Genomic DNA, 27,835 nt, shown 5'->3' with positions numbered 1-27,835 from the left:
TATATATATATATATATATATATATATATATATATATATATATATATATATATATATATATATATATATATATATATATATATATATATATATATATATATATATATATATATGTATATATATATATATATATATATATTATATATATATATATATATATATATATATATATATATATATATATATATATATATATATATATATATATATATATATATATATATATATATATATATATATATATATATATATATATATATATATATATATATATATATATATATATATATATATATATATATATATATATATATATATATATATATATATATATATATATATATATATATATATATATATATATATATATATATATATATATATATATATATATATATATATATATATATATATATATATATATATATATATACATATATATATATATATATATATATATATATATATATATATATATATATATATATATATATATATATATATATATATATATATATATATATATATATATATATATATATATATATATATACATATATACATATATATATATATATATATATATATATATATATATATATATATATATATATATATATATATATATATATATATATATATATATATATATATATATGTATATATATATATATATATATATATATATATATATATATATATATATATATATATATATATATATATATATATATTATGAGTGTTGTTAGCAACTGTAGTCTTTATCTTGTTGTGGACCCTTGCAAAACTGTCAATACAACAGAAAATCCGCAAATCCCAAGAATGTCAATTAAGAGTGTTTATATCTGACCTTCAGTTGTATTTCATTTCTCCTACATTTTGTGCATTAGAACAATGTAAAGTCTTTGCGGACCTTATTGGAGGACAGAGAGCAATAAAAAATCTTGTTCTTACCAGCAACTAAAACACTTCGGTACATGTAGCAAAGATTGTATTCACCAAGTTTTTAATGTTATCTTTCGTACTCAGAGTGTATTTCACTCGTTTCTATAAATAAAATATATATTCCTATTCATATCAAATTCATTTTTCTAAACAATATTCAAGCCAGGATCTCAAAAACGGTCTACCATTCAAATCACCCCGGAAAAATGGCCCTTGGGTATTTTCTTTTTTTTTACATTTTCTTGGCCACAACCTAATCACTCTTTTAGGGTTACAAAATTTTTTGCTATAAATATTCCAATTATCGGCACATTTTTACCTTTCCATGTTTTAGCATTCTCCATATTAGAATTACAATCTTTTAATGCCGCTAAATTGGTTTCAGCTCCTCTAACTTTCGATTACAAAGCTCTGGACTTAGCACATCTTAAATGTAGCACACATTTTGAAATCCTTTAGTATGACTCGGCCTTAATTCAACTTTGTTTAACGCCCGCCCTCCCATGTTAAACGTCATCATTCCTACATATATTTTTTCAATGAATGGCTTTGTTTTTTTGGGGGGTGTAGGGGCGGGGTTTGATTGTATGAATTACCTGAATATACAAATTTTTCTCTCTGAGCATAACCATATCTAATATGCATTTAAATCTGCTTCTTGAGGAAAAAACATTCGGCATTCCCAGTCGAATCAGAATTAGCACTTGACAAATTTTATGACACAACATTAGTCAAAACATTGCCCAAAGGAATTCATAAAGTGTGTGAAAGGCAATTTTCCACATTAACACTAAAAAGAGTCTGAACATCCATGAAAATATGTAGTTTCGAGAGTTTTCTAAACCATTCCCTTTACGGATACTTGCATATGTGCTAACCAAACGAAATTTGCAATAAGTTCACCCAAAATTATTACACTTAAGAAAGTAAAATAAATGCATCCTAGCCACAGTCAACAATTGCAGCTGACGTTAGAAAACGTTCTCTTGTCTTGTAAAATGCGCCCATAACTCTGAGGAATGTTTCCAGGAATGACGTGAAAACAAAATATGCTTGAAAGGAACTACCACTTTGCATAAATAAAAGCGATAGGAGAGTATCCTGTAGAAGTTTTAAGATCATTTTTTTTTGTAAACCTAATGCATATTTATTGGTAAATAAAACTAGGCAGGAAGAAAACATAATTTTCTTGTGCTTATACCGTCTCGATGCTCCTTAATCTAAATAGCTAGAAGACTTACCCATACATACATACATACATATATATATATATATATATATATATATATATATATATATATATATATATATATATATATATATATATATATATATATATATATATATATATATATATATATATATATATATATATATATGTGTGTGTGTGTGTGTGTGTGTGTGTGTGTGTGTGTGTGTGGTGTGTGTGTAAGGTAACATATACATACATATAAATATATACATAAATTTTCTAACAAATGTGACCAAAATGGCCTCCGCAGGGTAATAGCATTAATTGCGACGAAGGATAAATAGCTCTCTTTTTCCAAAATAAGGTGAGAGAACTCTTTAAAATAATATTCTCTGGGGTCATGTAGAAGTTAGCCCCGTACTGCTAATTTGTTATTGCCATAATAATGTATGATCTTTCAATCACTTTACTAAAAGCATTGATATTTGTGATCAAGCTAATTCCTCCCCTCCTCTCAAGGTAAGAATAAGGGTATTTTAGACGCCTATTGTTTTAAGTAAGAGGCTTCTTCCCAATTTACCGGAAGATTTTGAACTCTATTTTATTATTATTGCGTTTTTCTGTTGTTTTGGGGGTGTAATAATGTAATAAAGTTACTAGTTAAGAAAGGCAATTTCCGAAGAAATACTTTACAGCTCCTCATGAAAATTCCATCTAATTATTCAACAAATATGAGGCTTGAAGTTCAATATGCTCCAAAGACGACCTGTTATCAGGACACAAGGACTGGGAATCTGTCTCAGATTTATTTTTCCTTTTGTTATTCTTGCTCTTAATGATGAGATATTGAATATTTCATGTTTTTTTCTTTAGCCGATGGTATTATTTCGCTTTATTCTTAGCAATACGCATTAATTCTCTTCCTTTTCTTCTAATGGAAAAGATATTATTTGTATTACAGAGACTGTTACGTTGTTCATAACTAATAAGTACCTGAACGGTTTTATCCATTTGTTCCTCATCAGGAACAGCCAAACAAGCGCTATAGTCAACAGTTTTATTCCACTGGGACGTTTCGGCTTTAACACACTATGCCATTTTCGACCTGAAATAGAGTCAAATCACCAAAACACAAAACTTTAGACTAGTAAAATACAAATCAAAGAAAGGTCACACTCGAGAATAATTTGTTATAAACTACGTTACCATAAAAAAACACCACTCAGAAAAGAAAACATAATAACTTAAAACTAATACAATTCAGTGAATTACAATAGCCAATAAAACTAAGAAAAAACTAACTCAAAACGAGATAAAAAAATATCAAATAAAACACAAGACTAAGAAACTTTAAAAAAGACCAAAGGTGCCAGCTAGCCATTTGCATGAAAAACCATTTTGATTTTCATGCAAATAACCAGAAAATGATAAGGTAGTAAAAAGACCTAAAAATACCAGCCTAACGTAAACTAGGGGTGTTTACTGGTTTACAATTTGCCGTATTCGTTATGGAGGGTGGGGGTGGGGCTGAGTTATCGTCTTACCTTACAAGTCTTATTTTCTCACTTTATTAGGCATTTGCGAAGGTTATGTATTGAGAAAAGTTTTTGTTTCTGTGTGATTTGCAGAAAAATATAGAATTATAAAGCGGGAGGTGGCTGAGTCTAACAGCAATAACTAAATTAGTAAGAGAAATGCTAATTATAATTGCAACATTGCAAGAAGAGCTTTCTTGTTTTACCCAAGAAAAATATAAATTATCATGTGGGAGGAGCTGAACTTCCAAAAAATAATCTTTTCTTTTTGTTGAAGATACGAACTGGAAATATTGCATTCCTTTGACTGAAAGACAATCTGCAGCATTACGAAAATCGTCTACCAGGAAAAAATTACAATATGTAAAGTATTTTATGTAATAGATCTCGTGGTATTCATTGTTTTTCAACAGTTCTTGTATTGCATTTCAAATTTTTAAAGTAACCTCTTCAATATTGCATAGTCGTCCTCGTACTAGTCTATAAACTGAATAGCTCAGACTGGTGTCCATTTCTGTTACTGAACCTCTATCATTTTATGTCTTTTGTCACTAGTACATGAGGCCTCATCATCTCGTCAAAGTGACAGGGACCCCACCCACCATAACAGGACATGAGGCAGATAACTGGATGGCTAAAGGACAGAACAACTCCGCAAGAATACTGAACGAATTGTAAGTTAACAGAAATGACAGAATTGTGCAGAAGAAGAAGAAGAAGAGAAGACTCTCAACAACCCCAGACACCAGATCGTGAAGCTTCCCAGCATTATTTGTATTGTTTATACATACTGTTAATCTTTACTTGTATCTATATTGCTTGAAAACTTTTTGCTTACAATTCCCGGGTTTTAACGGAAATAAGAACAAGCAGTCAAGGAAGCGAGGACTAAATTCTGGTTGAAAGAACAACACAAAATGGGAAATTTGACTGGTCTCACTTTGTACATGTTTATAAGCACCCAGATCAAAGAGAATAGAAACAAACGACTTTATTAGATAAGCAAGCAAGTGACTACAGTTATTGCTTCCCTCACAGTCAGGCTAAATATATATTAAAATATTCCAGTTTCACCTTAAACATCACCATTACATCAAATAATAATGATGCAGTAGAATCAATGGATAATCACTGACCAAAGGGGCTAATGCTTCTATATGTCTTCTAAGGCCCCTAAAAGGTTAATGTTCATCATTTCCCATGAAATGCTACTTTTAAGTATCAATAAGTAACGGGCTGCTTTCTCCCAGTCTCTGGCAATTTGCAAGGAACACTTTCAGGTAGAGTGATGCAAATATGTGACATTTCTGATACTAATTTATTTTGTAAGTAATGAAAAGTGAGATTTATAAGCACACTCAATTTTCATGAGAAATTTACATAAAAATCTGACACTTTTATAAGTGGGCACTTTTTAAGTGGAAGAAGGGCATTTGATTTAACCTCCCTGACGCCGTTTTGTCTGTTGACTTTCACACAACCGAATTAATTCTGGAAGGTAAAGGACATCCAATGCCCTTCCTATATGTAAATAGATAACTTTCGCTTATAAGAAGTTGGTAGGCTAAAAGGTTGGGGATGGAGGGTTGCATGTAACGTCATCAGTGAACTGATAAAGATGATGATAAATTTATTTTTATTAATATTCTTGATATGTTTTAGTATTTTTATAGTTTATTTAACGGAGTTTAGGGCTTATATTCATTTAATTTGGTCTTTCAGTCCGGTTTCTCATTATTGATGATAGAACTGTGGGTTATCTGTCAATCATTGGTAGGCGATGGTGCCTTTATTTTTCGTAATTTCCAGATGTTTTAATATATTTCTCAGGTTTGTTTCTGTTTATAAAACCATTTCTTTCATCTGGGATGTTTCTGTGGTTTAATAGATAGATATCTGATAGATCGAATAGACTGACATATATAAATAGGTATAGATAGACAGATAAAGAAATATATTAAAGTACATTAACACAATGTTACTGGCTACGGTTATGTCATCACCACAAATAACAGATTAAATACAGTTTAAATACATTCAAAGGTATTACTAATAATTTAGTATACACAATAAATACATTCTGATAACCCAAATACTTCAACAAGAGAATCCCGAAATAAATCCATAAATTCCGTTAAACACATCTTCAAGGAAGAGCTCTTGAAAGAACATAATTTACCCTCTCTTCCACCATGACGTGGGGCGAGTTCGGGAAGCAATGTTTTGGGCAAGAGGATCGTTCTGATCAGTCAGTGTCACCCCTTCCCTTATCAAGGAGCGTTTTGATTGGTCAGCATCAATCCTTCCCTTATTTAGGAGCATTCTAACTGGTTACCATCATCCCCTCCCTCTAGCGATCGATATGTATCCTGCCGCTGTGCTCTTGTTTGAGCAGGTGTGGTGATATGTAAAGACGTCTTCGGGTGTCTACCAGAGGATGCAGAAGGTCTACATAACACTCTGCCTGAGGCCACTTCGGGCCTACTGCTGTCATCCTTAGACCTTGGGAAATTGTCCCCCATAGCACTGTTGCCTACCAATTTATTGTTTATATATATATATATATATATATATATATATATATATATATATATATATATGTGTGTGTCGTAATGTGTGTTTGTTAATTTCCACTAGATATAATAAATCAAATAAACATGAAAAATAAATCTACTAAATAAAGACTATAAATAACATCAGCATTGCCTACCAACCACATCACACACAAAGTCATTCACCTGTCTCTCTCCAACCTTCTTGATGCTTTATATAACAGCTTTATATCTTATAGGAAGGGTCAGGGCCTTTACCTTTAAGAATTTCATCTTCCTGTAAATTTAATTCCTCTAATGATAACATACCCGTCTTGGCGGGCACTTATAAAGTGCTCACTTATAAAAGTGTCAGATTTGTATGTAAATCACTCATGAAAATTAATGAGTCTGTTCATAAATCTCACTTTGCATTACTTATAAAATAAATTAGGAACAAGTGTCACATATTTCCAGTATTGTAAGAATAAGTTCCTTAAAAACACCACTTTGCATTATCAGTGTTTGCTTACCAAGCTGCCAAACTGAGTAAGCAGCCTGCTACTTTACTTCTCCCTCTGCCCACCCCCACCCCACCCCACACACGCGCTTAGTGGCTCAGGAAATGATTGCTTTGCTTTTGGGCTTCTGTGGACCAGACAGACGTTTAAAGGCAACATGGTAAGGGGGACCCTGTTGGGACACTGGGTTTTTTGGGTGGGGGGAACAGACGCATGGATCGATGTCCAAACTTTCGTAATTCCCGATTTACTGACCCACCACTCTACATACAAGAGGCCACAACATTCAGTTAGTCTACCTAATGTACCTACAGGTGTACAGCAGCTTATGCCACTGCATACAAACTGGGCTGCTTGCCTACACCAAGAAACTGGGGCTAATGTACCTACACTTAAGAAACTGAACCACCTTGCCTACATAAGAAACTGGGCTAATGCTTACCTACATAGAAACTGGCTACTGCTTACCTACATAGAAACTGAGCTGTCTTACCTACATAAACTGGGCTAATGCTTACACCTACATAAGAAACTGGGCTAATGCTTACCTCATAAGAAACTGGGCTACTGTACCTACACCAAGAAACTGGGCTACTACTTACCTACATAAGAAACTGGGCTAATGTACACCATAAGAAACTGGGCCTAATGCTTTACCTACATAAGAAACTGGGCTAATGCTTACCTACATGAAACTGGGCTAATGCTTACCTACATAAGAAACTAGACTAATGCTTACCTACACTGAAACTGGGCTATTTACCTACATAAGAAACTGGGCTAATGTACCTGCATAAGAAACTGGGCTACTGCTTACCTACATAAGAAACTGGGCTAATGCTTACCTACATAGAAACTGGGCTAATGTACCTACATAAGAAACTGGGCTACTGCACCTACATAAGAAACTGGGCTAATGCTTACCTACATAAGAAACTAGACTAATGCTTACCTATAGAAACTGGGCTAATGCTTACTACATAAGAAACTGGGCTAACTACCATAGAAACTGGGCTGTGTCTTCTACATAAGAAACTGGAGCTACTGCTTACCTACATAGAAACTGGGCTAGTACTTACCTAAGAAACACAGGCTCCTGTACCTACATAAACTAGGCTAATCTTACCTACATAGAGAAACTGGGCTAATAACACCTACATGAAACTGGGCTACTGCTTACCTACATAAACTGGGCTAATGCTTACCTACATAAGAAACTGGGCTACTGCTTGCCTACATAAGAAACTAGACTAATGCTTACCACCATAAGAAACTGGGCTACTGCTTACCATAAACTGGGCTAATGCTTACCTACATAAGAAACTGGGCTACTAACACCTACATAAGAAACTGGGCTAATGCTTACCTACATAAGAAACTGGGCTAATGCTTACCTACACCAGAAACTGGGCTAGTAACACCTACATAGACCTTTGGGCTGCTTGCCTACATAAGAAACTGGGCTAATGCTTACCTACATAAGAAACTGGGCTAATGTACCACCATAAGAAACTGGGCTAATGCTTACCTACATAAAGAAACTGGGCTAATGCTTACCTACATAAGAAACTGGGCTAATGCACCTACATAAAAACTGGGCTACTGCTTGCCTACATAGAAACTGGGCTAATGCCACCTACATAAACGCTGAGGCTAATGCTTACCACCATAGAGAAACTGGGCTAATGCTTACCTACATAAGAAACTGAACAATACTTACCTACACCAAGAAACTGAATACTGCTTACCTACATAAGAAACTGGGCTAATGCTTACCTACATAAGAAACTGGGCTACTGCTTACCTACATAAGAAACTGGGCTACTACTTACCTACATAAGAAACTGGGCTACTGCTTACCTACACAAGAAACATGACTTGTTATCAACTGATTGACCCGCAATTCTACATACATTACATACATATGGCTACATCATGCATGTCCCGTCATTCCGATTTTTGGGACTAAAGATCTGTTCAGACAAGTGATTAGTCACTACCTGTGACCTAACCAAACAAAACCTAAATGAACTTAGAATATTATGTCTGACCTAATCAACCGCCCAACCTAACGTGCCAGTGTGCTGTGCCCTGAACTGGCTGGGAGCTTCCTCCCGTGACCCCCACTGTTGTAACCCAGTACAGCAGAAGCAAGGGTGGAGTAAGCTACATGTAAATGGTAGTAAGGTCCAAATCATGTTATTCATTATGCAATGTTAACCGCAAAGAGAGAATTGCACCGCTTACCTTACTCAATATCGCTGCTGTCCAACCACGAAGGTACCAGCCTCAGCTTCTTTGCAGCAATTGGGAGTTCACGTGAATCGGAAGTACTAGGTCTGGGTCCAGGTCTTATTGTTTTCGGCCGGGAAAGTGAATCAGAGATGGGCGGCTTTTAGGCAGATAGACACATTTAATTAAATCCAGAAACAGCCGAAATGGGCATGGAACAGATTCTAAATATCACTCAGGAGTTAAATTCGTCAGTGGACACTAGGGAACAAAATTTAATGGTGACACTTCATCTCAATGGTCAAAGATGGAAAGAAAGGATGATTATGAGTCATGGCATAGGTCTGTGAATCAAATCAACCAGCCACATTCTGATTGGTCAGATGTTTTTAATCCGTGGCCCGAGGGAATGACCTGGGTCAATGGGGCATACGAGTGGATGGAATTAAATTTCCCGCGATCAGGTTGGGGTGACGTACGACGGCAGCCTTGGGAAGTACAGGGTGAGAGAAGTGCCACACTATGGCCATCTTACAGGAGAGCGGTGCTGCATGGCACAGTTCACGTCAACAATTAGCTTACGAAAAATTTCGGCTCTGAGAAAAAATTGTTTGAGCTGCAAATTCCTAAAACTGGCCAAGTAAGTTATGTATTGGATAGCTTTAGGGATGCTGAACATCTTTTATTCTATGCACAATATTTCATTTAGATATTGTTAATGAGCTATAGGTGTCCCATGGATACAAACCTTATAACTTTATCACAGTTTTAATTCATTTTCACCGATTATACAATCGTGTGAAGGGAATTTGTGGAACCGTACGGTACAGAACTGTTTATTATTTGGTCCACTGTTTATTATTTTTCTTACTAGGGTGACCATTGGCTTGTGAGAGGTGCTAAGAGAACCCAGGTAGACAAATTGCTGCTGGTTTATTGATTGTTGTTGTTATTTCGTTTAGCTGGCCTTGTGCCAGCAGGCTCTTGCTTCTAGAGCGGCCGGTAACTATGTTGATGATAGATCTGAGATGGGTAGGTTAATGAAAACTTTATTATGATACATGAAGTGATTTTGGTGGGGGTGAAAATTTGAAATGAAAGGTTTTAACAGGCAAGGTTGCAACCTCTTTGAACCCTAAGGTACCCATCAGATGAGGATAAAATGCGATAGCAGCAGTGTTGGCTAGTGGGAGAGAGCCACCAGATGGAAAAAAGAAGAATTGAGTAGTAGGCACAGGTAGCTAGTATGCTAGTTCGAGGTGATCCAAAGCCATATTCCTTGTCCAGTCCTAATTCTTGTGTCTGTATGTGTTTTGTGTATTTGTTGGGTGTTGATTGTGATGGATGGAATGATAGGGGAGGGGTGATTTCTAAAGTCAGTATTTAGAGATGAATGGTATGGATTTTTATTTGTTGTCTGGGTCGAGTCTGATTTAAGAATAGGGAAGGAGGGTGGGTGGTTTAAGGTATGGATTCTTTAGAGTTACAGTGGTGGGTAAGACATAGGAAGCCTGCAAATTCATGGATGTTTGTCAGTGTGCTTTGTTATTTGGGTAGCTGTTCTTTCATTACCTTCATAACTTGTTCTTAGCTGTTTGTTTCTGTACAGTCAAGAAGGTAGTGTTCCCAGGGGTTCCTTCATGGGATGGCTGCTTGCATGAGGATTGTCTACTATTCTTTGCCATGTGCACAGGTATCCTAGCCTGAGCCGATGGATTATGACTGCTAGGGCCCGTGACATGTCTTTGGTTATATTGTGTGGTTTTAGGTTTACAGTCTCTATGTACCATTTGGCGGTTTTTGAGCCAACGAAAACAGCTCTTCTGACTTTGCTTTCTTCTTGTAGTTTATTGGTGGTTCCTTACTGAATCCATGTACAGAATCTTCGAAGTTGGTATTGCCTTGTTTTTCAGTTGTGTGAGTGAGGGGCTGATTTTGATACTAACGTTGGTGTGTAGCAACCCACTTTTTGCTAGAGAATCTGCTTCTTCGTTTCCTTGGATTCCCACATGGCTGGAATCAGTTTAATGTTATTTCCCTGTTCCTGTTTTGATGGAGCTTGCAATTGCCCATATGCTTGACAGAAGTCTGATATTTTCCTTCTTTTCCTTTGTTATAGCTTGTAGTGCTCCCTTTTGAGTCAGTATGAATTGTTGTATTTCACTGCCTATGAGAAATTCTAGAGCTTTGCAATGGCAATCCAGTTCAGTTTGTAGAGTGGAGGCATTGTCCAAGAGAGCCTCAGCATCATCTGAGGGTTGTTGGTGGAGCTCCTGCTGCTGCTGGATGCTGAGATCTACTGATCCATCTGTAAAATATTCATTTGTGGCTGCAGTTTCCTGATTGCCTCTTGGGCTGCAAGCCTTAGCTGTTGAGCAGTGCATGCTTTTGCTTGCAGGGAGGACTGTAAAGTTTATCTTGAACAGTTCAGGCTCCCAGGGTGCTTGTTCTCTGTACTCTGCGATTGGCGTGTCTTCCTTGATTAAGGCTGCTAGGAGGTTGCCAGCATATGTCTTGGGGGGGTCTAGTTCCTCATGAAGCTCAATGTTTTTCTTGTTTATTGACGAAGCGACCCGCTTATAAAGCGGCGTGCGGACGTCGGCGTGTACGCAGAGACAGCCAGTACAAAATTTACAAGTGACCCAAGGTCAAACTATTTCTCTACACAAAACAGGACAGGTACATATAGAAAACATGATGATTAACAATAGCTGGTTGGACACAAAAAATACTCTGACGCATATACTATGTACAAGAGCAAATGAACAGGTAATAAATATACAAATCACAATAATGATAATAAGATTGTGCACGTGCGACCTCGGGTCAGCTGTGAAGGCACCGCAGAAAACGGGATGTTCATCATAGGGAATCCATTCCCATGAAACTTTAACCGCGGCCCGATGGTGTCCCGTCCTACATAGTTGCCAGAAACACGATTATGGTTAACTTTAACTTTAAATAAAATAAAAACTAGTGAGGCTATGGGGTGCAATTTGGTATGTTTGATAACTGGAGGGTAGATGATCAACATACCAATTTGCAGCCCTCTAGCCTCATTAGTTTTTAAGATCTAAGGGCGGACAGACAAAGTTCAGACGGACAGACAAAGCCGGCACGATAGCTTTCTTTTACAGAAAATTAAAACGTACCACCTGCTCTTCCTGGTATATATTTCGATTCATTTTATGGCAAATGATGTGCTTGTCTTTCCATTTTCTAGTGTAATATTTCAGCGTTTAGTTTTCAGTTTATTTTCGATCGTTCTTCCATCTAACTATTTGAAACGTTACTAGGGCTTTAGAATCATTTGTTCAATGTCCAATTCTCCCCCACGATGTAAATAAAGGTTATTAAATAATCTTCCAACTAGAATTTGGTTCTTGATAAAAGAAATGTCCAGTGATTTATTATTTTATGTTCAGTTATTTCTTGTAAATGCCAGACTGAAATTTTGTAAAATTGGAAATGGGAATATTGAGGTGATATACTGGGGGAAAGGATACAGGATCAGCTAAACCTATTTTTAATACTACCATACGACAACTCCAAACCAAGAGAGAGAGAGAGAGAGAGAGAGAGAGAGAGAGAGAGAGAGAGAGAGAGAATGAGATGATGAGATTATTCCCAATCAAAACGAGAATAATATTCCCTATAGGTAAAAGGCCAATTATCTGAAATGCTGATGGTAACCCCTTTAATATCTAAGAGTCTTTGTGAGGTCCTTCATATTTAAATGAAAGCTATGAATAATAATCATTTCCATCAATGCAACCTCTTACTTTCTGAACAACGGTGATTAAAGTTTCCAATATACGTTGCAGTGTTTTTAGATGAGTTTTAAATTCCCGAAATACATATTGCCTGTTTGATCGATGCTGTTTAATCTTTATTTGTTTTACCACTCAAAGTGTCCCGTGAAAATAGTAAATTCTTCATCATATGAAATAAAATGGAAATAAGAACAGACTTTTCCTCATCAACTTAGTTACCTGTGATAGTTTTTCCGATTAATGGTTCGAAAACATCTGCTACTCACACTACTTAACAACCACGAGAAACGCAACTAAACATTCCTATGGTTTCTGTAGCTTAATCAGTCTTTGGTAAATATTTCCTCCTACTACAGTGCTTGTAACACTGAACCATTTCTCACCAGATTTATTTTCTTCACCGGAGATTACGATAAATATTATGCAAGCAAGAGAGAAGAGGGGACGTTCTGTATGAATTTTCCGGCAATTTGTTCCTCCCCCTTTCCTAACACTAATGAGATTGGTCTGTTTTATATAACAGTTTTTTTTAGATTAGCAGAAGTCATATATTAGTTTAGCTCTTGCCAACCATAGAAGAAGCGGTAAATGCAGTAGTCTTCATTTGTTTGCTCTCTTTAATGTTACTGAAAATTAATAAATAATCCTCAAGAAAGTAACGTGAATTTAAACAAGTTCTGTTTAATAAAATATCTGGCTTCTATTCAGGAACTTCATAAATTAGATGTTGGAGCAATGTATTTAATATCCAGTATATTTGGGATTATCAGTCAGGAAATAATTTAATTGGTTTTTAAACTCTTCATGGACAGTGCTGCTGAGCGAAGTTTTTTAGAGCTATTGTTGGGTTAGTTTTTACCAAGCTTAATGTTGTTGATACTAAAAAAAAGAATGCTTTCAAGACAAACCTTAGTGTATATGAATCATTACGATGAGCGGATAGATAGATGCAGCTAAGATGAAATGTGATTTTAAGCCTCCTCATACAGAGCAGGCTTAAAATCTGTCCTATTAGTAAGCTCAGTAACTTCCATGCATCCGGGATTGTTGTTCTTCCCAGTAGCTTCCTAATTTTGTGTATCCATGCCTTGGGTGAGGAAATTACCTCAAATTCTGTTTTCATTTCGTCAGTATAAGGGTGGTCGGCTCTGAGGTGTACATGTCTACCTGAGCCGTGAGGGATTTCTTATGGCCAAAGTGCAATTGCATTTAGCAAAAACATGACATTAGTGTCAAATTTTGCCAGACGCAAGAATAATAAATCAAAGAAGGAACTTGTCTTATCTTTTCCCTCAATGCATGACCAACCTGGCATTGGGGAAAACGGAAAGCCAGACATCACCTTTTATGACAAAACAGAAGGCGGAATTGAAGCATTTGATCAAATTTTTGTTCCCATACAGTTTATGCAGTTGCATGGCAAAGAGATACCCTCTTGCTCTATTTTATGGCATCTTTAATGATGCAGGAATAAATGCAATCACCATCTTCAGTAACCTCAGAAAATATCAGTGAATACACATATGGATCACTGCTAGTGCCTGCTTCAGGTGGCAAGGGAGTTGGTGAGACCATGGTCAGGAGATACAGTGACAGTCACTGGCTGACTATCATTCAATGGCCAGCATAGAAGGACTGAGGTAAATATCAGAAGTGCTCTGAGGTAAACATTATAAGACAATATCCTGAGCAATCAGAGTCCAAGAGGAGGTACTGGATATGTCATACAAAGAAAGACATAAAAACAGAATATCTGCCTCAAGCCAATGTGCCTGAAGCACTCACATACACTCCTTGCATTGACAGTAGACAAAACTAAGAGCTTCATATTACAATGTATTTTATTCTCATACATCGTGTATATAGGTTTCCATGCAACTTATATAAAGATAAAAACAGCAAGTATCCAAAAAATGAAAAACACGTACACTATTTATATTTTGTTCTCCCTGACAGTGGATATTAACGCGTTGTCAGGCAACTTCTATTCGTAGTATACAGTAAGATAATAATAAAGCTTTAGGACCATTCAAACGAACATTCAGGTTTTTTTTTTTTTTAATTCCAATACAAGTCTACACTTTAGGTCCTATTTCTATTTTTTTTTATCAAATAATTATTGAACATTATATAAAACAGAAAAATTCATTTAATATGCATAATTGTTTAGCATAAAATTTTTTCATATATCCCATTATTATTATCATTAAAATAAAGAAAGTATAAATATTTTTCTCGAATTTCTATACTTTCGGGTCTATGAGGCCTAAGTCCACCTGAGCTTTAGCAAAGGCTGAGATCTGCCAGAGCTGGGCTAATTTAGGGGAAAGAAGAACAATTGTTAAAAAGAGGACCTTAGGTGAAAGATGGATAAGTATCTCCGAATGTGGTGTTGTCAGGCCAAGAGAATAGAAAATAGAAGTTTAAAAAAAAAATGTGCGCAGAATTAGGAAAGTTTGGAAGGCTGGAAAAAAAAGTAACAGTGACATTGCCAGAAGAAAGAAAAAGTAAAAAATGCGCCGAAGTTTCTTCAGCGCAATCAAGTTTTGTGTATGGCATATAATGCTGCATGAATCTCTCAGCCACGGCCACGAAACTCTCAGCCGCAGCCCATGAAACTTTCAAGCACGGCCCGGTGGTGGCCTGTGTTGTTGGCACCTACAGCAGTGCCAGACGCACTATCGTGGCTAACTTTAACCTTAAATAAAATAAAAACTAGTGAGGCTAGAGAGATGCAGTTTAGTAAGTTTGATGATGGATGTTCGATGGTGGATGGTCAACATTCCAATTTGCAGCCCTCTAGCCTCAGTACTTTTTAAGATCTGAGGGCGGACAAAGAAAGTGCGGAAGGACAGACAAATAGCCATCTCAACAGTTTTCTTTTACAGGAAACTAAAATTGGAACAAAAGTTTGTGCAGGATACATAGGAGTTGGTGGGAGGGTGTTGCCACCTGAACGGCTCAAGCCGGGGAGGATTTCTAGTGGTAACAATTTTGAGTAAACACTTAATGAACAAATAATATTGCCTCTTAACAGATTTGTGGAGCCACTTTATATATACATATATATATATATATATATATAGTGAACCCCCCGTATTCGCGGGGGATGCGTCCCACACCCCCACACGAATGGGTCAAATCCGCGAATGCTTAAAACCCCTCTAAAAACACTTAGAACTGCCCATTTTGATAGCTTAAACACAGAAAAACCCTGTAAAAATGCTTATACCTGAATATTTTAATAGTTTTATCACAAAAGTGCATTTATTCATGAAAATTATATGAAAATACAGTAATAATTAGTGAATATTTCTCAGTGAAAAATACCGCGAATCGGCGAATTTTCCGCAAATGATGGCTAAATATGTTCCATAGAGAAACCCGCGAATGCATGAGTCCGCGAACGTTGACAACGCGAATACGGGGGCTCACTGTATATATATATATATATATATATATATATATATATATATATATATATATATATATATATATAAATATAAATATATCATCAAAATATAATCTCAACTTGTATCTTGGGTCACAGTTTATTCGAGAAATGACAAATTTATCCGACCCATTCACGTCGCGGAAACTTAATCGCGCCCTAAGGCGGAGTAAAGTGGTCTAAGTGGAAAAATTAAACACCATATCTGTCACTTTCTCCAAAAGAGAAATCGCTTTCCATAATGGAGGGAGATAGAGACCAGAAACCAGGTTGAGAGTGGTGAAGGGGCTTCGTCTCTATGTCAATAGGACGAAAGCGTCGTCCTTTGCAATATACGCTGGACGTTTGGTTTTGAATTATTGATGGTTTTAGCGAGGCGACATCTGATAATGATTGGCTTCAAGAGTTGGTTTCTTATCTTGAAACGGTAAATTGGAGGGGAAAGAGCCGAAACTGCATTTCCCTCACAATATTAGGTTAGATTGTCTGTCAAAACTCAGTTTGAGATATGTATCCTTCTGTTTAGAAAGGGATATCTCTTAATACACAAGAGGAAGAATGTTAGCAGGAAAAAGAAAATTGCGACGCTAAGCTAGGATATAAAAGGAAAATATGAATAACGTTATCCAAACAGGTTTACCCTTAATTTATTTTGCTACATGGTTTTCGATGTTTACTTTCTTATGGATGGTGTATGTCATATATACCTTCCAATGTCTCTGTTAAGTTTCCGTTAATTTATCTTATATGTTAAAAGTCCCTTACTTCCTTTCATTTCACATTCGTTTGCTTTCGTCAGAAAATACAAATTTTGGCCAATTTATGCGGCAATAATGTCTGCGATAAAACTGCTGGCCACAGACATGTTCACGACATGAGTGATTATGGGGAGACTGCTGGACGTGACATTTATCATACTCTCGCTGGATTTGTGAAAGTCTTCCAAAAAAAAAAAAAAACATATTTTGACGAACGCTCTACGCTTGTTGATCAAAACAAATAGAATGATAACAATAGCAATAATAGTGAAGTTTAGTATTGTTTTTGAGGATATTTACTCGTTACTTTAGTTATCATCGTAAGTATTATTGTGGCTATTATCGTTGCTATCGTCGAAGCTTGGCAAAGCATCACAAACGTTAGTCATGGTGCTCGTTTAATCACGTATGCAATAACGCATGCAACAGACAGCAAGACAGACAGACAGACAGACTGACTGTACGACCATACCAATGAGTTTTATTTGTTCCTTTCTATACTAAGAGATGTCCATAATAATTTCTTGCCTCGATTTTGTAATGAGGAGTGAAAGTGAGATCAGAAACTTTAAAGAGCTCCCTGCTTTGCGTTTATATTAATGACATCGGATTCTGGGCCCACAATCGACAACGTCACGGCAGGATTCCCTGTTGCATAACTTTCATCAATTTCTGCACAGAAACTGGGAAACAATTTTCATTTACCTGGAACAGCAGACGAAACGGATCGCTCAGAGCAGTTTATCTTGCCTGACATGTAAAGAAATATAAAAGAAGATTAATAGAAAAACCCTAAATGAGGGAGGGTCAAACGATCCAGTGAACGCGAAAGTACAAGGGAAGAAAATCAGTGGACGTCAACTACGATAAATCGCCGGAAGTATTATTTTAAGCAATCTGAAATGTACCACCAATAATGTGTTTTGTATTTATTAGTACCATATGAACTACAATGCCTATATTGATTAGTAGCAAACGTGGCAACGGGTTTAAAACACTTTTTTTTTCATGAATTGCTAACATACTCTCAAGACAGTCTTGCTTTTGTTAGGCCTACACTCATTGACTGGTGCCAGATGAATACTTTTAATGGAGAGAGAGAAATTTTTAATAATTTACTTTAAGTCTTTGGTAGGTGTCTAATGAATAATCCCACCTCTGATAGAGGGGAGATTCAGTTAGGCTTGCTTTTTTTTTTTTTTTTTTTTTTTCATCGGTGTCCAGTGAATACCAATGATGGAGAAGAAGAGGGTTTGAATGATGCATACATTTTTTTTCGATTTTGTTCAGTATCTAAATACATTTGAATTGGAGGTATTTTATTCACATGGGCCTAACCGCTTTATCTTCGGCCCCCTGAATGATGAAAACAATTATTTGGCTTCAATATAACCGTATTGGTAAAGAGAATAAAACATATATGTAATTTTGTTATTCCATCTGTCAGGTGAAATAAAGTAAGGAATGGGATTGCTGATTACTCCTTGAATAAAATCGTGAGGGTAACAAAATTACTATATATATATATATATATATATATATATATATATATATATATATATATATATATATATATATATATATATATATATATATATATATATATATATATATATATATATATATATATATATATATATATATATATATATATATATATATATATATATATATATATATATATATATATATATATATATATATATATATATATATATATATATATATTTCAGAAAATATGGCTGCTACAATTTTAAAGGACACATATATGCATTTCATAGCTTCAATGCTTTAAGATGTGATGAAAGAATTTTTGGAGCGAGGTGGTACTGACAGAGCCGTCAGTTGTAAAATCTTTGTATTCAGCAAATAGTTTGATTCCTCAGCTATCTGCGTGAGAACCTCAGCAATATTGGCAGTCAGGTGATCTCCGAAGTGTTATGTATATTCGTGAGTACGTGCGTTAATTTGATCTAGATTATGCCAAAATCTGCCCTAAAAGTGAGTTTGATCGTTCATTAACGTGATAGAACTGCAGTTGTCTAGACGTAGCTTTGGAGAGGATCCAGGCTTTAAATCGGCAGATAAGGTAGAGTTTGAAATCTCTGTTTTTATGGGAGGAAATTGAACTTGTGATTTTTACCATGATTTTCTAATCATTATGAACTTTTGAACTGGTGTGGGAGATTTAATATGAATATTCATACCTCTTTTATATTATTATTTTGTTATGTTACGTTTGCCATATCTTGGCTATGCATTTTACACTTTCCATTATTGTGTTTTGCATTTCATATATTTTTGGGAGTTTTCTATCATGTTTAATTCTTTCGACAGATGTCTGTGGACAGTGTGGACTGGTTCGAATAACATGTGGTAGACTGTTTTTTTTGACATGACTTTAGTTATTGATTTGGGGAGTATGTGTGATTTTGGATATTTTCAGGCTATTAGCCATAATGAGACTTCTTTAATCAGAAGTGCTTTGCAGTTCAGAGTTTAGTTATCTGACTCGATAATTCATTTATTATGCATTTTAATCTTTGCTTTGTTTTATTCATTTCTTGTTGGGTTATTTGAGCAATAAACCTATTTTTGTAGAAACTATTGCTTTTCTTTAAATAGTCCATTTAATTGCTTTGGTGAGAATGAGTGAGATTCGGGTGGGTGAACTTCGGAAACCGATGAGAGAGAGAGAGGGAGAGAGAGAGGGAGGAGAAAAAAAGGATGCAAGTGTTATCGAGAGCGAACCTTCATACGCCTTTCCCTGAAGAAAGATTGTTAGAGCACGTTACGTACACTTTCAAAAAGTGTTAATTCTGTTTTCTTGTAACAGAGTTAAATGCTGGCAGCGGTGTCTCATGATTTTAAATGGTGGCAGCCGTAACTCATGAATTTTAATGTCTTTAATGATGGCGAAAGAGGGAGATTGCTAATAGACTAATTGGTAACGTTGATGCCCAAGGCATAGGCGACTTCACCTAAGAGCTAAGGCGACGAGTCAGTGTTGAATGACTGAGTGGGTCGTGATTACGTGTATACACGGGTGATTACGCGCTAATACGGGGAATCTTTTTTTTTCCGTCTCTATTCGAGTACTGGGAGTGGGGAGTTGTGAAATAGATCTGGATGATCTCTAGAGCATTTTTGGGGTTAACAAAATACCCAAATAAGTGTGAATAGTGGCGATTGTGAGTTAATTACGCAAAGTGATTATTCGACAATAATCACGGGTGTTGTTTGCTTCGTCTTCGAGTGGGTGACGTCACAGGTTAGAAGTTGAGAGATAGGTGCTCCGTTTTCTGTTTCAAATTGGTAAGTACCCCATTGTCGTAAGTTGCGCAGAACTCCGTTTTCTATTCTTCTTTTAGAGGGGGTAACTTTTACCTTTCTCTAGTGTTCTTTTTGGTTTCTTTTTTATGTTGTTACGCTCAGGGCATGTGATTACTCACAAAATGCCGGACGATGCAGCAAGCAAGCACATCCCAATCAATTGTGGTGCATAAAGTGACGAGCGTTAGCGCGGGAATTAGTAATTTTAAAGGGTTAGTTGACGGGAAGACAACCCAAAATATAGAAACTTTCATTGAGTCAGTGAACAATTATCTGAATTCCAAGAAAATTACGAATGGCGCTGAAGCTTTAACAGAGGCTAAATCATTTCTGGATTTAGATAAAGGAGATATTGGGAAACGGGCACGCAGTTTCGGGTTCAGAAGGTGTAAAACTTGGAATGAACTGCAGAAATTTCTACGAGCTACTTATGGCGGAGTTCAACGTGAATGTGCAGTTCGGAATTTGCGAGAGTTTCTCAAAATAAAGAAGGGCAATGATTCACTAGTCACATACAGTGCAAATTTATTTGATGCAGTAGTTGAGTTAAAGAAATCTATAACAGGCTCTCCATGGGTAACTGGAAATAATATCTCCTTAGATAATTTTGAAAGATTGTTACACTTTGCTTGCCTTTAACGTCGGTCCCAGATGTAATTGTAGATAGTTTTGATAAGAGAATTGATCAGGATACAGACGAATCCTTTTTGTTTGCACAGATTAACAAAAATCTAGCAAAATGCCCGACACTGGACAGTAGTTTTGTACAGGGAGGTGCAAAGATGTCAGCTGCGGTTTCCAAACCACAGAATAATGATAGTCGCTCGCATTCGGGAAATGATGCAACAGCGAAGACATGTGCACGAGTAGAATCGAAGAAAATTCCAGAGAGATTAGTCACAACGATACGTTGTTTTAATTGTGATAAAATAGGACATAGTAAATCAAATTGCAGAGTGAGATATTGTTCAGTTTGCAAATCTTCAGATCATGGATGGAGATTTTGCCCAGCCACAAAGAATAGAGATTATTCAGGGAAGTCACGGGGAGGTTTTTCTAGATATGACAGGAGAATTCCACATGATGCAAGTTCTAGATACACAAAGGAACAGCAGAATTTTCACAAGATAAGTTCGAAAACGGACACAGGATAATGACTAATCAGGTTTTAGAGTCAACAGAACCTAGGCCGATTGTACGTGGATTCTCTAATGGCAGTGAAATTGCGATTTTCATTGATTCTGGTAGCTCAGTTAACTTAGTAAATGCTGACCTTTTTCACTCAAGGTTTCCAGAGTGCAAATTAGTCCCTTCTAGTGAGACAGTGTGTGATGTACAAGCGAGGAAACTGAATATTTTAGGTTCGTCATTTCTTACGCTTTGTATCGGTGGAAAGACAATAGTAGAATCATTTTTGGTCATAGAAGGATTAGCCTTAGGTGAAATGGTTTTGCTAGGACACCCTTCTTGTATGCGACATAACATCAACATTCTTACGGGAGTTCAGGGGATTATAATAGGTGAGTCGGGTTGTTTTGTTCCATATATACACAGGAAAAAAACTTGTGAGAAACCTAAGACACAGTCTGAGACATGTGTAACACAGTCATTAGAGAGTGAAGATATTCCGCAAAGATCTTTCAAAGGATTTTTGTTGGAAGATATTGAATTGCAACCGCGAGTTCCTACATTGGTTAAAGTGTCGCTGAAAGAGAAAAAGTTTCCTTCTCAAGTGTGCATTGTTGAGGGAACCGAGAAATTCAAAGACGTTGTGAGTACGGTGTCAGTGAATGAAATTTCAGTTGCAGGCGTGACTACAGTAGAATTGGTTAGCTATCAAGACTCAGTGAAAAAATATCACAAGGGTACTTATGTGATTGATTTTGAAGAGTTTAATGAAGAGCATAAATTAGTGAGTTTTTGTGGAGACGGGAATATGTTTCCTAACGAGGAGCAACAGTTCCGAAGTCAGGTTCTTCATGAACATTTGGCTAAAGTTGATTATCCTGAGTATTCAGATAAAGTAGAGAAAGTGTTGAAAGGATATTTAGATATCATTGCTTTCAAGGGAGATAAATTAGGAGTTACAGATGTTTTAGAACATTCAATCCGCCTAGAAAAGGGTACAAATCCCATATATATTCCAGCATATCGAATTCCTTTTAAGATCAGAGAAGAAGTAGAAAAAGAAGTTCAGAGGTGGGAGTCGGAAGGCATTATCAGACCGTCCAATTCTCCGTTTAATTTTCCTTTGCTTGCAGTTCCTAAGAAAGACGGTAGTATCAGAGTTTGTGTAAATTTTCGTAAATTGAATGAAAAAATATGCCCAGATAGATATCCGGTAGCTTGTTTGCCTGATTTGTTTGTTGAGATCGGTGGCAAGAATATATATTCATCTATAGATCTTATGCAAGGGTTTTTACAAGTTCCCCTTAGCGAGAGTAGCCGTAAATATACAGCATTTTCGGTACCAAAGGGACATTACGAGTTTAATAGGATGCCTTTTGGATTACAAGGGTCCCCAATAACATTTACTAGACTGGTTAACACAGTACTTCATGGCTTGTTAGGAAAGTCGGTGTTTGTGTACATGGATGACATTCTCATATGCACAGATACAATTGAAGAACATCTAAAGGTGTTAAAAGAAGTCCTTAAGCGATTACGGTTCGCTGGGTTAAAGGTCAAATTGGCCAAATGTGAGTTTCTGAAGAGAAAAATTGTCTATTTAGGACATGTTATCTCTAAAGAGGGAGTTAGAGTGAATGATGAGAAAGTTAAAGCCATTGTGAATTTTCCAGTTCCCAAAACCAGGAAACAGATCCGTTCGTTCCTAGGTATGTCGGGTTTCTTTCGCCGTTTTGTGCGGAATTTTTCTACAATAGCGTCTCTATTGACAGATTTGTTACGAGAAGACGTTAAGTTTGTTTGGGGTGATAGTCAACAATTAGCTTTTGAGAAGCTTAAGAACGCTTTGGTGAACCCACCTGTTTTGAAGTTTCCAGATTTTAGTCAACCGTTCACCTTAGTGACTGACGCGAGTCAGGAAGGTATAGGTATGTGTTTGATGCAGAAATTTGAAGGGAAATTACACCCAATTGCTTTTTATAGCAGAAAGTTCAAAACGCGTGGTAGTAACGAAAGGCTGATGTCAGTTGTGGACAAGGAGGCTTTCGCAGTCGTCTCTAGCCTTGTTCATTTTAAGATGTTGTTGTTGGGAAATAAAGTTGAGATTTTTACAGATCATCAACCGTTGTTAGAGCTTTTTAATAAGCCAAATTTGTTGCCCAAGAGAGCACGTTGGTTCCTAACATTGAGAGATTTTGATGCAAACCTCAAATACATTGAAGGTAAGCATAATGTAGTTGCAGATGCATTGAGCAGATATTTTCCGGTTGAGGATGAGGAAATACACACCGAATCCTGTGTGGGAGAAGAGAGTAAATATTTGGTGTCTAATGTCTCTGATATTAGTAGTTCTGAGAGATCACATGTAGAGGACATACACGTTCCTACAGTGCATACTTCGGGGAGAAATAGTGAGTCGGCAGTCTCGGGAGAGATTGTTATTCGTGATAGTGAGAGTAACGCAGTGTGTTATATTATGGGTGAAAATGTCACTTGGGACATAGGCTTGCTTGAACAAAAGCAAGATGAAGATAAATTGTTGTCAGATGCTAAGGCATTTCTTAGGGGAGTTTCACCGAAGAAAGGGTATAAGTTGCCTTTTTCTGGTCTAGAGTTGGAGAATAATTTATTGGTGAGGAAAGTTAAGTATAACTTGCGAAGTACTCGAAGCATGGGTGAGATTACACAAATCATCGTGCCAGAGAGTCTAGTACCACAAGTTCTAGACATTGTACATTGTAAATTTGGTTCGCCTCATTTGGGTGTGGACAAGACGTATGAAAACGTCAGGTCAAAGTTCTTTTGGAAAAATATGTTTTCCGCAGTAGAAGCCTTTGTGAAGAAGTGCGCTATTTGCAATGTGAATAAGCCAGCGACGACAGTGTCGTGTCGTTTGGGTTCATATCCCATACCACATAGGCCGTTTCAGAGAGTGCATATGGATATTCTGGGTAACTTCTCAGAGTCCGCTTATGGTTATAGACATTTATTAGTAGTTGTTGATGAGTTGACTCGCTTTGTCGAGATTTTCCCACTGAAATACAAATCAGCTGAGGAAGTTGCTATAGCGTTCTTTTTAAGGGGATAATTTGTCGATATGGTGTTCCTGAATGTCTGATCACAGACAATGGTAGGGAGTTTATTAATAAGACTTTAGACGGTCTTGCTAATTTGTTGGGAATAAAGAAAGTATCTATAATCCCGTATAGACCTGAAGCAAATGGGTTGTGTGAGAGGGCGAATCGGAAAGTAATCGAAGCTTTGCGCATGACGGTGGGTGGTTCCGATACACATTGGGACAGATTGTTGGATGAAGTGCGATATAGTATCAATACTATGTTGAATGACACAATTAAGATATCTCCAGCAGAAGCTTTGTATGGATACAAGTTGAAAGGACCTTTTGATTTGTTACCAGAGCAAGTTCAGGGTGATGTTACGGTCACTTCGTTGATAAATACAGTGAGAGAAAGATTTGCACGTATCAGTAAAGAACTTGAACTTAGTTCACGCGCAATGGTAGAGAAAAGTAACGCGAAATCGAGGGGAGTAGCTTTTTCGATGGGTGATAGAGTGTTTGTTAAAGTGAATGTTCGGAATGATCTGAATTATAAATTAAGTCCGAAGTTCCACGGACCTTTTGAGATTGTAGAGATCAAAAGAGGGAATAGATTTGTAGTTAAAGATGTAAATACTGGAGTGACGAAATTGACCCATATTTCAAAGTTAAAGAAAGTTGGGATGTAATGGAACATTTGTATATAGTTATGTAGTGGAACGTTTGTATATAGTTAGAGGGATAAATGGGTTGATATTTGTATATATGATATTTTTTTTATTTTTTTTATCTCTTGTTCATTTTAGATGTTGAAGTTCTTAATCATTTGTTTTCGAATGATTTTAGGAACTGAGACATGGGCTAATTTCATACGAAATTTGACCCGTGTGTTAGTGTGTTATGGTGTTATGATGTGTTTCATCATCTGACGCAATATGTGTGTTGTTTGGGATATTTTTTTTGGGAGGTACTTAGTATATCGGACCGAACAAGTCTGATCTTTTTTTTCGGGTTGGGAGATCGTATTTGAGTATTTGGATTTTTTTTTCAATTTCTTTTGTTTAAAATGAAGGGAGCTGTATTGTGAGTAGTTGTAGTTGTTAAGATCGTGGGAGCGATTGCCATTACGTCAATTGCTATTTTGTTGAGAAATATTTGCTAACCGGAGTAGAACTTTCATGTCTTTTACGAGATATGGTACCTTTTAGTGTTCGGATAGAATTTTTTTTATGGGTGAGTTCCGTAGAGTTATTGTGCTTAATAGTTAGTTGACTGTGGATATTCTGAGATACACACTTGGAATTAGTTCACATTGTGAGTGTTTGACTTTCGCATTAGTAGTCTTTGGTTCAGTAACATGAAACCTTTTCTTAGTTTTGTTATTAGACCTTTTTCGAGTGCTTTTTGGGAGACTCAGTAGTGACATGGGATAGATTAGAGACCATGTTCATTTTGGGAGATCAATATCAAGGTTCGGGAGTTGGTTGTAAGACAAGTTGTACTTTAGTTAGAGAGAAGTGTGTGTGTGACAGTAGCGTTTTTCAGTTGCGAGTTGTGTCTGTGGGTGGTTGTGAATTATCATTAGTTCATGGACAGACTCCGACAGAATGTGACTTTAGACAGTTCCTGCGAGATTACCACATCGAGTCCACCAGCACTCTTCCTGCCGCGTTTTGCAAGGAGTATGCAGTTACAATGATGTGCCAGAACAACAAGTCGACGACATTCGTTCATCGAGGGTCCAAACTGTTTGATTCATCCTGCAGAATCCTGTCTACGGATTTTCTCGTACTTAGCCGTGCTGTATTCAACAGTTCCGAGAAGATAATTATGCGTCATACGCATAACGAGCATTTGGTAGTGGCGGTACCTACAACCAAGGTGCCAATGACGGTTCCACCGTTGGAAGACATTGACGATTCCGTGATGTTCCAGTATCAGGAATATATTATGCCGACAATTTCAATTGTCTTAATAGCTATTTTACTGATAATTCTTGTTGTGGGAGTAGTAAAGCTTATTCGTGTTTGTAAGATTACATGTAAAGGCTCTAAGAACTCAACCCCAGTGACTTTGGAAGTGCGTCATGAGAGCAGTCCTTAAAGCTGCAGTGCAGTAGACATTGCTAATTGAGCATAAGCTCTATCTGTTATGTTTTATGCATATGCTTTTGTTTTAGTTTGCCGTTAAGGAGAGCGAGATGCTCTTATGTGGTGGCCGAGCTCTATTTCAGAAAATATGGCTGCTACAATTTTAAAGGACACATATATGCATTTCATAGCTTCAATGCTTTAAGATGTGATGAAAGAATTTTTGGAGCGAGATGGTACTGACAGAGCCGTCAGTTGTAAAATCTTTGTATTCAGCAAATAGTTTGATTCCTCAGCTATCTGCGTGAGAACCTCAGCAATATTGGCAGTCAGGTGATCTCCGAAGTGTTATGTATATTCGTGAGTACGTGCGTTAATTTGATCTAGATTATGCCAAAATCTGCCCTAAAAGTGAGTTTGATCGTTCATTAACGTGATAGAACTGCAGTTGTCTAGACGTAGCTTTGGAGAGGATCCAGGCTTTAAATCGGCAGATAAGGTAGAGTTTGAAATCTCTGTTTTTATGGGAGGAAATTGAACTTGTGATTTTTACCATGATTTTCTAATCATTATGAACTTTTGAACTGGTGTGGGAGATTTAATATGAATATTCATACCTCTTTTATATTATTATTTTGTTATGTTACGTTTGCCATATCTTGGCTATGCATTTTACACTTTCCATTATTGTGTTTTGCATTTCATATATTTTTGGGAGTTTTCTATCATGTTTAATTCTTTCGACAGATGTCTGTGGACAGTGTGGACTGGTTCGAATAACATGTGGTAGACTGTTTTTTTTGACATGACTTTAGTTATTGATTTGGGGAGTATGTGTGATTTTGGATATTTTCAGGCTATTAGCCATAATGAGACTTCTTTAATCAGAAGTGCTTTGCAGTTCAGAGTTTAGTTATCTGACTCGATAATTCATTTATTACGCATTTTAATCTTTGCTTTGTTTTATTAATTTCTTGTTGGGTTATTTGAATAATAAACCTATTTTTGTAGAAACTATTGCGTTTCTTTAAATAGTCCATTTAATTGCTTTGGTGAGAATGAGTGAGAATCGGGTGGGTGAACTTCGGAAACCGATGAGAGAGAGAGAGGGAGAGAGAAAAGGAGGAGAAAAAAAGGATGCAAGTGTTATCGTGAGCGAACCTTCATACGCCTTTCCCTGAAGAAAGATTGTTAGAGCACGTTACGTACACTTTCAAAAAGTGTTAATTCTGTTTTCTTTTAACATTATATATATATATATATATATATATATATATATATATATATA

This window comes from Macrobrachium rosenbergii, chromosome 57 (assembly GCF_040412425.1).
Source record: "Macrobrachium rosenbergii isolate ZJJX-2024 chromosome 57, ASM4041242v1, whole genome shotgun sequence".
Taxonomy (NCBI): Eukaryota; Metazoa; Arthropoda; class Malacostraca; order Decapoda; family Palaemonidae; genus Macrobrachium; species Macrobrachium rosenbergii.
The sequence above is the reverse complement of the archived record's forward strand: the minus strand, read 5'-3'. Positions refer to the sequence as shown.